A 12,211-nucleotide genomic window follows, 5' to 3' on the forward strand; every position below is an offset into this window, starting at 1 on the left:
AGAGTGTGATCTATTATAACCTGCTAAAACCTGGCAAAACCGTTAATACTAAATGTTACCGATAACAAATGATCAATTTGAATCAAGCTTTGCATAAAAAACGACCAGAATATCAAAAAAGGCAACACAAAGTGATTTTGCTTCATGATAATGCACCATCACACACAAAAAAACCGATCAAGGAAACGATTAAGGCGTTTGGTTGGGAAATACTTTGGCATGTGGCTTAATCACCAGACTTGGCTCCATCCAATTATTATTTATTTGCATCGATGGGACACGCACTTACTGAGCAGCGTTTTACATCTTACGAAAATGTACAAAAATGGGCTCGATAACTAGTTTGCCTCAAAAAAGGAACAGTTTTTTTGGCGTGGCATCCACAAATTATCAAAAAGATGGGAAAAATCTATAACTAATAATGGACGATACTTCAAATAAAATATTTTTTATCATTTTCATACAATAAACGTGTATTTTCTATACAAAAATTCCGGTTTCATATTTAAATACCTGATAGATATAATGTGGAGAGGGAAGTTATAGACGCTGAGCTTGTGAAACAAGAGATTATGGGTGTGGAGGAGTTGGCTAGCGTAATTGCAAAAAGAGATTGGATAAAAATTCGGGTTATATTTAACTTTATCAAGAAAATCAACAAAGTGATATAAAAAAGTTCATAAATTATTTGCGTTATATAACCTAAAAACAGAATTAAAAGCGCTTAGCTACTCCGCCCCGAGTATAATAAAAAAAAATTGACATTTAGTCTCCGCGTCAGGTTACGTGCGTTGTGTAAACGCGTTTTCTTCTTCGAATAATTTTCGGTCGCTGAATAACAGATACACAAAAGTGTGTGTTCGACGGATCAGACTAATTAACCCTTATGTATTTTGATCCGCTGAATCCGAATCCAAAGTCAGAATTGCAAAGTTAGCTTATATTTTATAACCTCAAAGAAAAAATTTGTTTAATGTTGTTCCGGCGGATTAGACTAGTCAATCCTTATGTATTTTGACCAGGTGAATTTGAATCCAAAGTCAGAATTGCAAAGTTAGCTCGTATTTCCTAACCTCAAAAATATTTTTTTAATGTTGGTCCGGCGGACCAGACTAGTCAATCCTTACGTATTTTGACCCGCTGAATCCAAATCCAAGGTCAAAATTGCTGAATTGGCTTATTTTTCCGTACTCTTTAAAAAATTTTGTTAATGTTAGTCTGGCAAACAAAACTAGTCTATCCTTATACATTTTGAAGCGCTGAATCCAAATTCAAGATCAGAATTGCTGAATTAGCTCATTTTTTCCTAACAAAAAAAATTTTTGAGGTTAGGTAACATTGCCCGGGAAAAATTTAATACGTACGACAAGTCTGAGCTTCTGTGAATAAATGGCGTAGAAAATTCACTCCCTTTTTCTATTATATATAACTTTTATTCTCGAAGATTTGGATTAATAAACAAACTGAAACTTGATTGTTACAAGTCTGATAAGTGGAGACTATTCATCGATTCTTCTAAGAAAAGCTTAAAAGCAGTGTTACTGCACAATACTAATGTATATGCCTTCATTCCTGTATCGCATCCGGTAGTGATTTAAAAAAAAAGAGTACACAAACCTGAAAACAGTTCTTGAAAAAATTAAATACACAGAACATAGATGGCAAATTTGTGGGGATCTGAAAATTTTCACCATATTATTGGATCAACAATCAGGTCACACAAAAATCCGTGCTTCCTATGTAAATGGGATAGTAGAGATCAAACGACCATTACATAAGAAAAGAATGACAGACAAAGACATCTTTGCAACCTGAGTCTAAAAACATCATAAATAAACCGTTAGTTAAGCCTTCAAAAATTCTTCTTCCACGTCTTCATATCAAATTAAAACTCATGAAACAATGGGTGAAAGCTCTAAATAAAAAAGGTAAATGCTACCAATATTTACAAAAAAAATTTTCCAACACCTCTAATGCAAAATTGCGGAAAGGAATTTTCGATGGACTTCAAATACGTAAAATGTTGAGAGACGACAATTTTGTCACCAAAATGAATGAAGACAAAAGAGTAACATGGCTAAGTTTCAAAAGTGTCACAGAAAATTTTCTAGAAAACCACAAGTCAAGATCACTAAGAAAAGGTGGCGGAAATGATGGAAAACTATAAAAAACTAGGTGTTGCTTAATGAATCTTAAGTTGCATTTCTTGGATTCTCATATCGACTACTTCCCAGAAAATCTAGGTGATTATAGTAAAAAACAAGGAGAAAGATTTCATCAGGACATAAAGGAGATAGAGCATCAATATCAAGGCAAATAGGATGTGAACATGATGACTGATTTCTGCTGGACACTCAAACGAGATGTCTGTGAAAGGGAAGCAACGTAAGAGAAAGCCATTGCACAGAACTTTCCCTTATTGAACCATATTGAATTTTCCCCGAGTAATGTGGTTACGCAAGTCTGCACGTTCTGGATTATACATTTATGACCCAAACTGCTTTTACAAAATGTTTTTTACTTTTTGAAGAAAAAAAATGAGTCAATTCAGCAATTCTGACCTTGAATTTTGATTCAACGAGTCAAAATACATAAAAATAGACTGGTCTGATTCGCCGGACCAACATTTAAAAAAAACAATAATATGATTATTTATTCGCCAATGACTACAAAAGAAAAAACAATGCAACTACTACATTTGACCTGACTGGCCTCAAATATATTCAACAAATTTTTACGTATCTAAGCACTTGATAAGGACCGATACAAACAGTCAAAACGTTGTGCGCTATTTGTTGAATATATTTGAAGCCAGTCAGGTCAAACGTAGTAGTTGCATTATTAAAAAATTTTTTTTCAAGGTTAGGAAAAATAAGCCAGTTCAACAATTCTGACCTTGGATTTGGATTCAGCGGGTCAAAATACATAAGGATAAACTAGTCTGGTCCGCCAGACCAACATTTAAAAAAATTATTTTTTAGGTTAAAAAATATGAGCTAACTTTGCAATTCTGACCTTGGATTCGGATTCAGCGGGTTAAAATACATAAGGATTGACTAGTTTGGTCCGCCGGACAAACCACTTTTTCTTTGTGTGCCTGTGTAATTAGCTGGTAGTAGTTAATAGCAATGAACAGATATATTTGTCCGTGATGTAAATCTGCAAAAACATTGATACGTGATACATTTTGTAAAAGACAACAATTTTTTGACTGATTACTGTAATTACGTAATCTGTAATTACTATAATCTGAATTGTTTCTTAATCCATTTAGGACCAAATTTTCAGTATTTTTTCTTCACGTTCAACCATTGAACTTTTTATGTAGAAAAAAAACTCAACATAGCGTTTTCGATAGCCTGAAATCTCCTCTTTCGAATGCCAGCATCAGAATTGACATACAAAGCGATTAAAAAAAGTTATGGCCCATTTTTTCAAAAAGAGCAATATTTTTGACATTTTTTCCCCAAAAATTTCAGATTTTAGATGCGAAAATGTTTTGTAAAATTATTGCAATAAAGATAAATTGTGAAATAAATATCTATTCTTTCAAATTCCATTAAAATTTTTCAAAAATTCAACATGGCGGATTTAACCCTCTGCCTACACATGGGTGTACCCCCAGTGTACGGTAACCCCAGTCAATTTTGAAATGCCCGCTACTTAAAAGTATTTAGCAAGGGGACGCTGGGATAAGGGGGGGGAGGAAGCTTAAACTGTGCTCTACTTATTCCTCTTTGGGCGTTGTCAATGTTCTGAAAACAACAGAAGTAGGACCATCGAAAGTGTGTGTTGGGGTTACAGTTACCCCGCGTGTAGGGAACGTAACAAAAAATAGAAAAGTTCTAAATTTGAAGAGTAAGTAAAAATTATTTTTTTGTTCATTACGTATCATTTACACATACAGTACTTATATATATTATCAATGTCGCGATTACTTTGCGAAAATATGCTGCAATTGTAGCATTACAAATTAAAAATTTTTTTCTATAACAAATAAAATCTTTTGTAATAAATACTTTTTGTATTAATAATTATGTTTTTGTGTATTAATAATTATGTTTTTTAAATAAATATTACTATTTTCTTCTATTATTGTGTTTAAACTGCATTCATTTTTTACTAAATTCACATTACGAAATAAATATATTTTTTAAACAGAATCAAAAAACTGACAATAGATTCTTAAAGTACAACTCTTCCCCTTTCCATTGATCACCATTTTAATTACTTCATGTTTTTTTTCTAATAAATACGGGCGTTTAAAAAAAAGGCTAATTTTTACAAAAATTTTTCGTTCCTTTCTCATTCTTTTCAAAAAATCTCTTTTCTTTTAATATCTTCGACTTTTCAGCCAAGACCATCATAATTCTGAGATTTTTTCTTTTCAATTAAAAAAAAGAAGTTAAAATTGATTAAATACATTTAGAGATATAAGTCAACAAAATTTTGGGGTTAGCGTAACCCCTGTGTGTAGGAATCGGGAGAAAAATAAGGTGTGTAGGCAGAGGGTTAATAATATAGCGGTCAAAAAAATGGAAAAACCGTACATAAACAAAATATTTTCGATTTTCTCGCTTTTTTCTCGTAAAATCTCAAAATACTTTAAAAATATATAAGCTTGGTTTTTTCGCATTTCTTGAAAAAAAAACCACCATTACTTGTATTGATTACATATCATTATAATCTCGACTCACATAAAATAACAACCTTATGTATTTTTAGAGTATTTTGAGGAAATTTTACGAAAAAAAAGCAAGAAAATAGAAAATATTTTGCTTATATATTTCTCCATTTTTTGACCGCCATATTAAATCCATGTTGAATTTTTTAAAAAATTCCAATGGGATTTGAAAGAGCAAGTATCTGTTCCACAATTTATCCTTATTGCAATAATCCTGCAAAATATTTTCGCATCCAAAATATGGAATTTCCGGAAAAATGTCAAAAAATATTGCCCTTTTTCAGAAAAATGGGCCATAACATTTTTACTCCCTTTGTACGTCAATTCTGACGCCGGTATTCGAAATAGACGGTTTCAGACTATCGAAAACGCTTTGTTGAGTTTTTCTTCCATGAAATCTATGTAAAAAGTTTAAGCGTTAAACGTAAAGAAAAAATAGTTAACATTTTGTCCTAAATGGGTTAATAAAAATGAGCCGCGGAATGGTTACTCGGTAATCATTAATAGTAATAAACCGATAAATTTATAAATTACTCGATAAAGTGCGCAAATTCAATGCGTATTGTGTGACAAAAAAAAAACTTATGACTTATCGATCTTCTGGGTTTGTTACATGTGAAGCGTTATATGTAAAATGTTGTTCACTCCCGGTAAAATTATTCATCCGTCAAGCAGTATGAAGACATCAAATTTGTAATCACCCGTGTTGGATAGTGAATCGCGTCGCCCTTGCCGACCTTCTGTATGCCTCTCGTAATTCTGTAACTATTTTACTTAATAATTCAAAAAGTAAGCTTTAGATAAAATTTTCGTAAAAAAAAAATCTTCTCAGAATTAACTCAGGTATATGTCATTGCAAGAACACCTCGGTCGTTCTGAATCACTCTGTATATAAAACTATAAAAATGGATATTTCATCACTTCCAAATAAAAAGGTGTTAACTCAGAAGCCATTGAAAGACGTTAATTCGGAAGTCAGTTGAAAAAGGCGTTAACTCGGAAACCGATTAAAAAGGGTGTTAACTCGGAAACCAGTTGAAAAGGCGTAACTCGCGCGCTCAAATTTTCGCTTCAATTTAAGTTTTGACAACACTGCCAAAATAATTTTGGTGCTCTACCTATACGTGCATATTCATTTTCGTTTCAATTTTATGTTTTAAATCAAGCACCAAAATTATTTCGGCAATGTTACGAAACTAAAATAAAGCAAAAAATTTTAACAAGCGAGTCAACGCCTTTTTCAATCGGCTTCCTAGTTAATGTCTTTTCCAACCGGCTTCCCAGTTAACGCCTTTTCCAACCGGCTTCCCAGTTAACGCCTTTTCCAACCGGCTTCCGAGTTAACGCCTTTTTCAATCAACCTGCAAATTAACACTTTTTAATCGGTTTCCAAGTTAACACCCTTTCAATCTGCTTCCGAGTTAACACCTTTTTCAATCGACTTCCAAGTTAACGTCCTTTTCAAACGGCTTCTGAGTTAACGCGCTTTTATTCGGAAGCGATGATAATGTAGTAAGTGTAGAAAATAGACTTTTTTAGCACGAATCCAGGGAATGAATACACGCGTCTAAGGAAAGTACATTCATACGCACGAGTAAGGAATAGCCAATCTGCACATGTTACACATATTTTTGTTACCTGTGGGTCAAAGTGTTGTCCTTGAGTACATTTTGACAGGTTAGCCAAGGTTAGGGGGTTCACAATAAAACGTCAAGAATTACCGTATGTATGCGTCATGGCGATAAAGTGTCGGTAATGTCTGCGAGAATTATCATATATGCGTGTCGCAAGATGAGGTACTTGTAGTATGACGCGAATATGCAAACGAAGAAGAGGATGTAAAAGAATAATCAAGTGTGCGATATTAGTTACGTGAAAATAAATTCTGCACAACTTTTTCGCACGCTTGATCAGTGAGGGAATGAGTTACTTGTGCAAGAAACTGTCCGTGCATAATCGGCGGCTTTACAGCCGGTAAAGAGCCACAAAAAAGGATCACTTTCGACGAACATGTAATAAAAAAAACTTGTTTACATAATTGTAAATCAGTTGTAATGTAAACTTTACTAATTAAATGTAAGCTTGCAATTAAATTGACAAACAATGGGTGCAATGCTTACAAGCGTCTACAAGATCCTTTCTCCTCGAAAAGACTAAGGAAATTATTGCAAAAATAAAATCTCAGTTATCATTAAAAATGTCATATTTGAAAGTTTAACCAAAAATTTTACCAATTGTTTTATTACATTCAAATGCCTTTGTAAAATTTAAAAGTAATTTTATTTCAATTTAGAAGTTAACCTTAGGGTACAATAAATCCCACTACACTTTTAGATTAATTTTAGCTAAGTAAGTAGTCAAAAATGATACTTGTGTTAAGTCATTTTTCACATTTGCTCCTTGTTTTGAATTTTTTCATTGTTTTAAAATTTAAATTGTCCCAAAATAACTTTTGAGAATTATTTTTAAAAGTTTAAAAAATGTTAGAAAATTTTTTTAGCTAAAATGTTTGGTTATATACGAGTAATATTAAATTTTAAATAAAGTAAATAATAAATTAAATTAAATAAAAAGTAAATTTGGAACTTTGCGTGACGGTTTCGTAATCAGCGACCTCAAAAACCTCTGTATACCAAGGTTGACAGAATTATAAAAACACAAGAAAATGTTTGACAAAAAGTTTATAACATTCATAATTTTCTTAAATTAACAAATATCAAAAAACGTGCAAACCTCGGTTATAATACAGTGAATGACACATATTTAAAACAAAATTCATTGCAATCGGTTGAGAATTCAACCATCAAACGATTTTAAACAAAAAGCGATTTTATACCCACTGCGCATCGGTAGGAGTGCCCTGGGTAGAAGTGCGCAAAAGTACGCTGCGTGCTTTGTTGATTGTAAATTACGACTTGACTAACATAGTTATTTCTTAACAAAAATGTGCATCGTACTTTTGCACATTTCTGTCTAGGGTATCCCTATCGACGGGATGGGTGCGGGGAAAGGCTGAAGGCGCGCGCGCGTGTGTGTGTGTGTGTGTGTGTGTGTGTGTGTGTGTGTGACTACAATGCAGAAGTGTCGGTTAAGTGTACTTCTCGATCACGTAGATTGTCAATGTTTACTATTATCATTATATCTTATTATTATACTACATGGAGCAAAACAACGTTTGTAACTTTCCACACAAAGCGAGGTCTACTCGCACCTTTCCTCTGCTTACAGAACAGAGCAGAGGGACAAAGCCTCTCCCCCTGCACGCACGCATTTTCTGCACTCTATCCTCTCCCATACTTCAAAACTAATGAAATCGAAGCAAAAAATAAAAAAAAACTTTTGTGTATCACTCGGAATCTAAGGCCGAGCGGTAGTAACATGTATAGAGAAAATATGTTCGGAATAATGACCCTGACAATATATTTAAAGGTCATCAAAATCTGTAAGAAATCGCTAATGTAAATAATTACCTAAACGTTTTTCTTTTCTGAATAACATATTACATTAGATGTAGTAAAATATGGTATTACATCAAGCACAATTTTACTAAAGAGAATTGCAGTAATTTATTATATTTACTTGACTGAAGTAAATATTACTTGATTCAAGTGCACTTTTTTTCTGTGTATATAGTACAAGTATGTTGCCTCGAGAAATGCCTATTAACTGAAGAATCTGAAGCTTGACATACTGGTCGGTTAAATGAACTGTTATTATATTGAAGATTCGTAATGCGCTACAATATATTGTATTGCTCATCGGAGACAATCGATTGATCCGACGCAGTGATAGCTATAATGGCAGCAACAATGATACCGGTGGCGGTCGCAATGGCGGTATTCAAGCTTCTCTTGCCACCGCACAACCATCGTCGTCGCACTTGTACAGATTCCGTAAGCGCACGGCCGGACGCGAAGTGTAACGATGCTTCAAGATCGATAATAACCGCCACGGGGTAGCGTGGTTTGGTTCCTCTACCCCAAGAATTGCTCTCATGCACTTTCACACTCGCGAGATGACATTTTTTTCTTTCGCTTTTTCTTTGGTCTTACATCGTTCACACTTTTTATCTCTCTTTTTCTTCCTACCGTCTACATCGTTCTTCCTTCTAATTCCACCTCACGCGTCGTAATTACCAGACAAAAAATAAACCAAAATTTATAGCATATAAATGAACGAGCCTCTTACAGCTATTAAAAAAAGGGAGGGTGGGAGAAAGAAAAGCAAAAAAAAAAAACAAGTAAAAATATCGCTATATCAAAATATCATCAATTTAAAACAATAATATACAAATGTTTGAATAATATTTTTAACTGTCAAATATTTGTATTGAGATTTGTAAGTTAGTAGGTTCGGTTTGCATAAATAACACATAATGGACTGAGCCAATCGTTGAGAAATCAACGATGTAATTCAAAACTAAGCTATTTTTTAATGCATACAAGATGACTTAATATTTTAATTATTTCTATTGATAAAAATATTCTTTTAATAAAATTGGGTTAATTTTTATCGTTGATTATACTTTTAGATTATGCAAATGATCTTATTTATAAAAAAACTGATACGCTTTAATCTTGAGATTTTGATTCAAACAAATCTTGCATCTATATATACATCCATGTATACAAGTACTGAGAAAAATATTTGTTATATTTATTGTAAACGTTAACTAAATAAAAATAAAACATGTATTATGTTATAAAAATAGCTATAGAAAAATCAATCTTTATCAACTATATAGAAATAATTTTTTTTAATGACTTTTATGGACTTATATAGATAGAATTGTATTAATGTTGGTAAGTAGAACGAACTAAACTAAATAAAAAGTCCTGCAACATTTTGTAATTTTCGTAGTCAACAAGAAATTAATTTATAAAAATCTATGAATCAGTATGCATTTGCATAATTTGGCCGTTAAAACTAGTTGTTTATGGTTATTAGTGACGAGAAAAGCTTTGTAAACAACAATGTACCTCTCGAGCATAGACATTGTTACTTATAGGACATTTCTCCTATTGCTTTGCTACGCTCTTAACAATCATAAACATCTCTTTTTGACACGTGGACATCTGTCTCTGTGTCTCCTCCCCTCTCTCTCTCTCTCTCTCTCTCCTCTGTCTCTTCTCTCTTTCCCCTCTCACTCTGTCTGTCTGTCTCATAAATCTTAGAAATTTATTTTTTGTTAACTGTAGACAATCGTAAAAATCACAAATAATACAAAACTTTCTATTTACACTAGTATTTTTTTTTTTTTCATTTAGTATTTTCTATTTACCTGGCAGTACAATAATTATCAAAAATCTTATGTAGCATTTTAACATTTGATAGAAACACAGAAAAGAGTTTGTTAAGTATAATAGCTACCAAATATTAAGTAAAATAATACTGATTAAATATTTAGTTAAAAATAAGGTTATATTTTTAAATATTTAAGAAGTATTACTAAATTTTATTACAAAACAATTTCATTACCAAGCAATTATCTTTTTTCAGTATACATATTTTTTATACTTGTATAAGATTCTTCATATTTACTGGAATATTATATATCCACTCCGCCGGTAGGTATGCCCTGGGCAAAGGTACACACAAGTACCGTGCGTACTTTGTTGAGACATAACTACGTCAGTTAGGGATGCGCGATACACTAACCGATACATGAAATATCGATGTATCAGCTATTAAATATCGATATTTTATATCGATATTTTATACAGTGATATATCGGTGTATTGATACCCTGCGAGTCGATATCGTCTTTCAATACAATATATAGAAATCACGAGAAGCATCTTTTAGATGGCTCAGACACAATGAAATTAAGGAATAAAGAACAAGAAATTAAATATAGGGAATTAGGAATAGAGAATTAATCTCGTGACGAAGATGAATTGTTTCATGATCTTAAATACTATTTGAACCAGCCGAATAGTTCAATAGAAGATAATCCAATTAAATATTGGAATAATCACTTACATTCACTTTATCAAAGTTGGCAAAACGATACTTGTCAATTGTCGCCACATCGGTTCCCTCAGAACGCTTATTTTCAAAAGCTGGAAAAATTATAACGCACGACAGAAATCGGATCAGTAATAAACACTTGCAACAATTTTTATTTTTGTGTTTATTATCAAAAGAAAACTGGTTTTTTTTTAATGTAAAAAATAAAAATTGTAAAATGTAAAAAATAAAATTGTTCTAATTAAATAAAATTATATATTTTAAAATATTTATTTATTTTTTAATGTCTAGCAATATCGGATCAATATTGGCAAATATCGATACTTTAAGGCTGATGAATTGGATATATCGATACAAAAACAATCAATACGTATCAATACCAAGTATCGATATTTTTGAATGTATCGCGCATCCTTAACGTCAGTTAAGTCGTAATTTATTATCAACAAAGTACGCACCGCACTTTTGTGCACTTCTGCTCAGGGTACACACACTGGCGGGGTGGATGCGGAAAGGGAAGATAAAGGCCCCCTTGCACCCCCCCCCGCCGTGTGTGTGTGTGTGTGTGTGTTCTATTCTAAAGTTCAATTTTCTACGCAAAGTGAGGTCCACTGCACACCCCCCATGCACATGGATGTTCGACTTTTCCGTGGATAGCATAGTAAATTACCAGCAAATTATTTCCTTTAGTACTGACACAAACTGGTATATTTCTCAAACTTTTTTTGTTAATAACTTTTTAACAAACAATGACCGGCGATTAAGTTATAACGAAAAGTTACTCAGAATCATGTTTTTGACAACATATGTCAAGGTCGGCGCGGTGTCCCCTAAACTAAATAAATAGCAATAAAATTTGCGATCAAAGCTGAATTTTGTCCAATATTTTATATGTACTTATAAATTTTAAATACATTTTTCAGTTTTATAAATTAAGAGCCAAATATATTTAGTCTTTAAATGTAATCATAAACAGGCTAGATGACAATGCCGCTACGTCCCTGAATTTCACGAAGTGGGAATGAAATCCAGCAATAGATCACCCCACGTTAGTAGACTAAAGCCCCAAACAGTCTACTAACGCAGGGTTCTAGTATACTTTTAAATCTTGTGGAATTCTGAATGCAAAATTTAATGTGGCAAGAAAACAGCAATAATTTGATTTTGAAAAACTATTGGTTAATATAATTTCTCAGTATTGTTCACGGACTATATAGTTATACATTGTTATATGACAAAACTGTACAAAGCCTTGCTGGCATATGATAATGTTCTCTAAATCTTCTGTTTCGTGACGCTTTCAAACTAAGCAAACTTGATATTCAATCTCGTTACACAATAGAAACTCAAATCCATAAATAATTTTATTATGTTTAATGTATATTATCAGCATTATTTCACAATTGTATTTAAATGTGCAAATATTTCATTAATGTAATGTTTTCACTAATAACAAAAATTATTTTATTAAAAATACTAAAATCAAGAATCGGGTAAAAAAATAAAAAATTAAAATTAAAAAATTGATTGAAAATGATTTCGTGTGCTTGATAAACA

General features: G+C 32.3%; 1 protein-coding gene across 12 annotated transcripts in view; it reads right to left on the reverse strand.

Moving 5' to 3' along the window:
* LOC105835119 (C-terminal-binding protein) overlaps nucleotides 1-12,211 on the reverse strand; it is a 230,170-nt gene that overhangs the window by 196,087 nt on the left and 21,872 nt on the right. The gene's annotated exons all lie outside the window — the stretch shown is intronic.

The sequence above is a fragment of the Monomorium pharaonis genome, chromosome 4, assembly GCF_013373865.1.
Source record: "Monomorium pharaonis isolate MP-MQ-018 chromosome 4, ASM1337386v2, whole genome shotgun sequence".
In the NCBI taxonomy this organism is placed as follows: domain Eukaryota; kingdom Metazoa; phylum Arthropoda; class Insecta; order Hymenoptera; family Formicidae; genus Monomorium; species Monomorium pharaonis.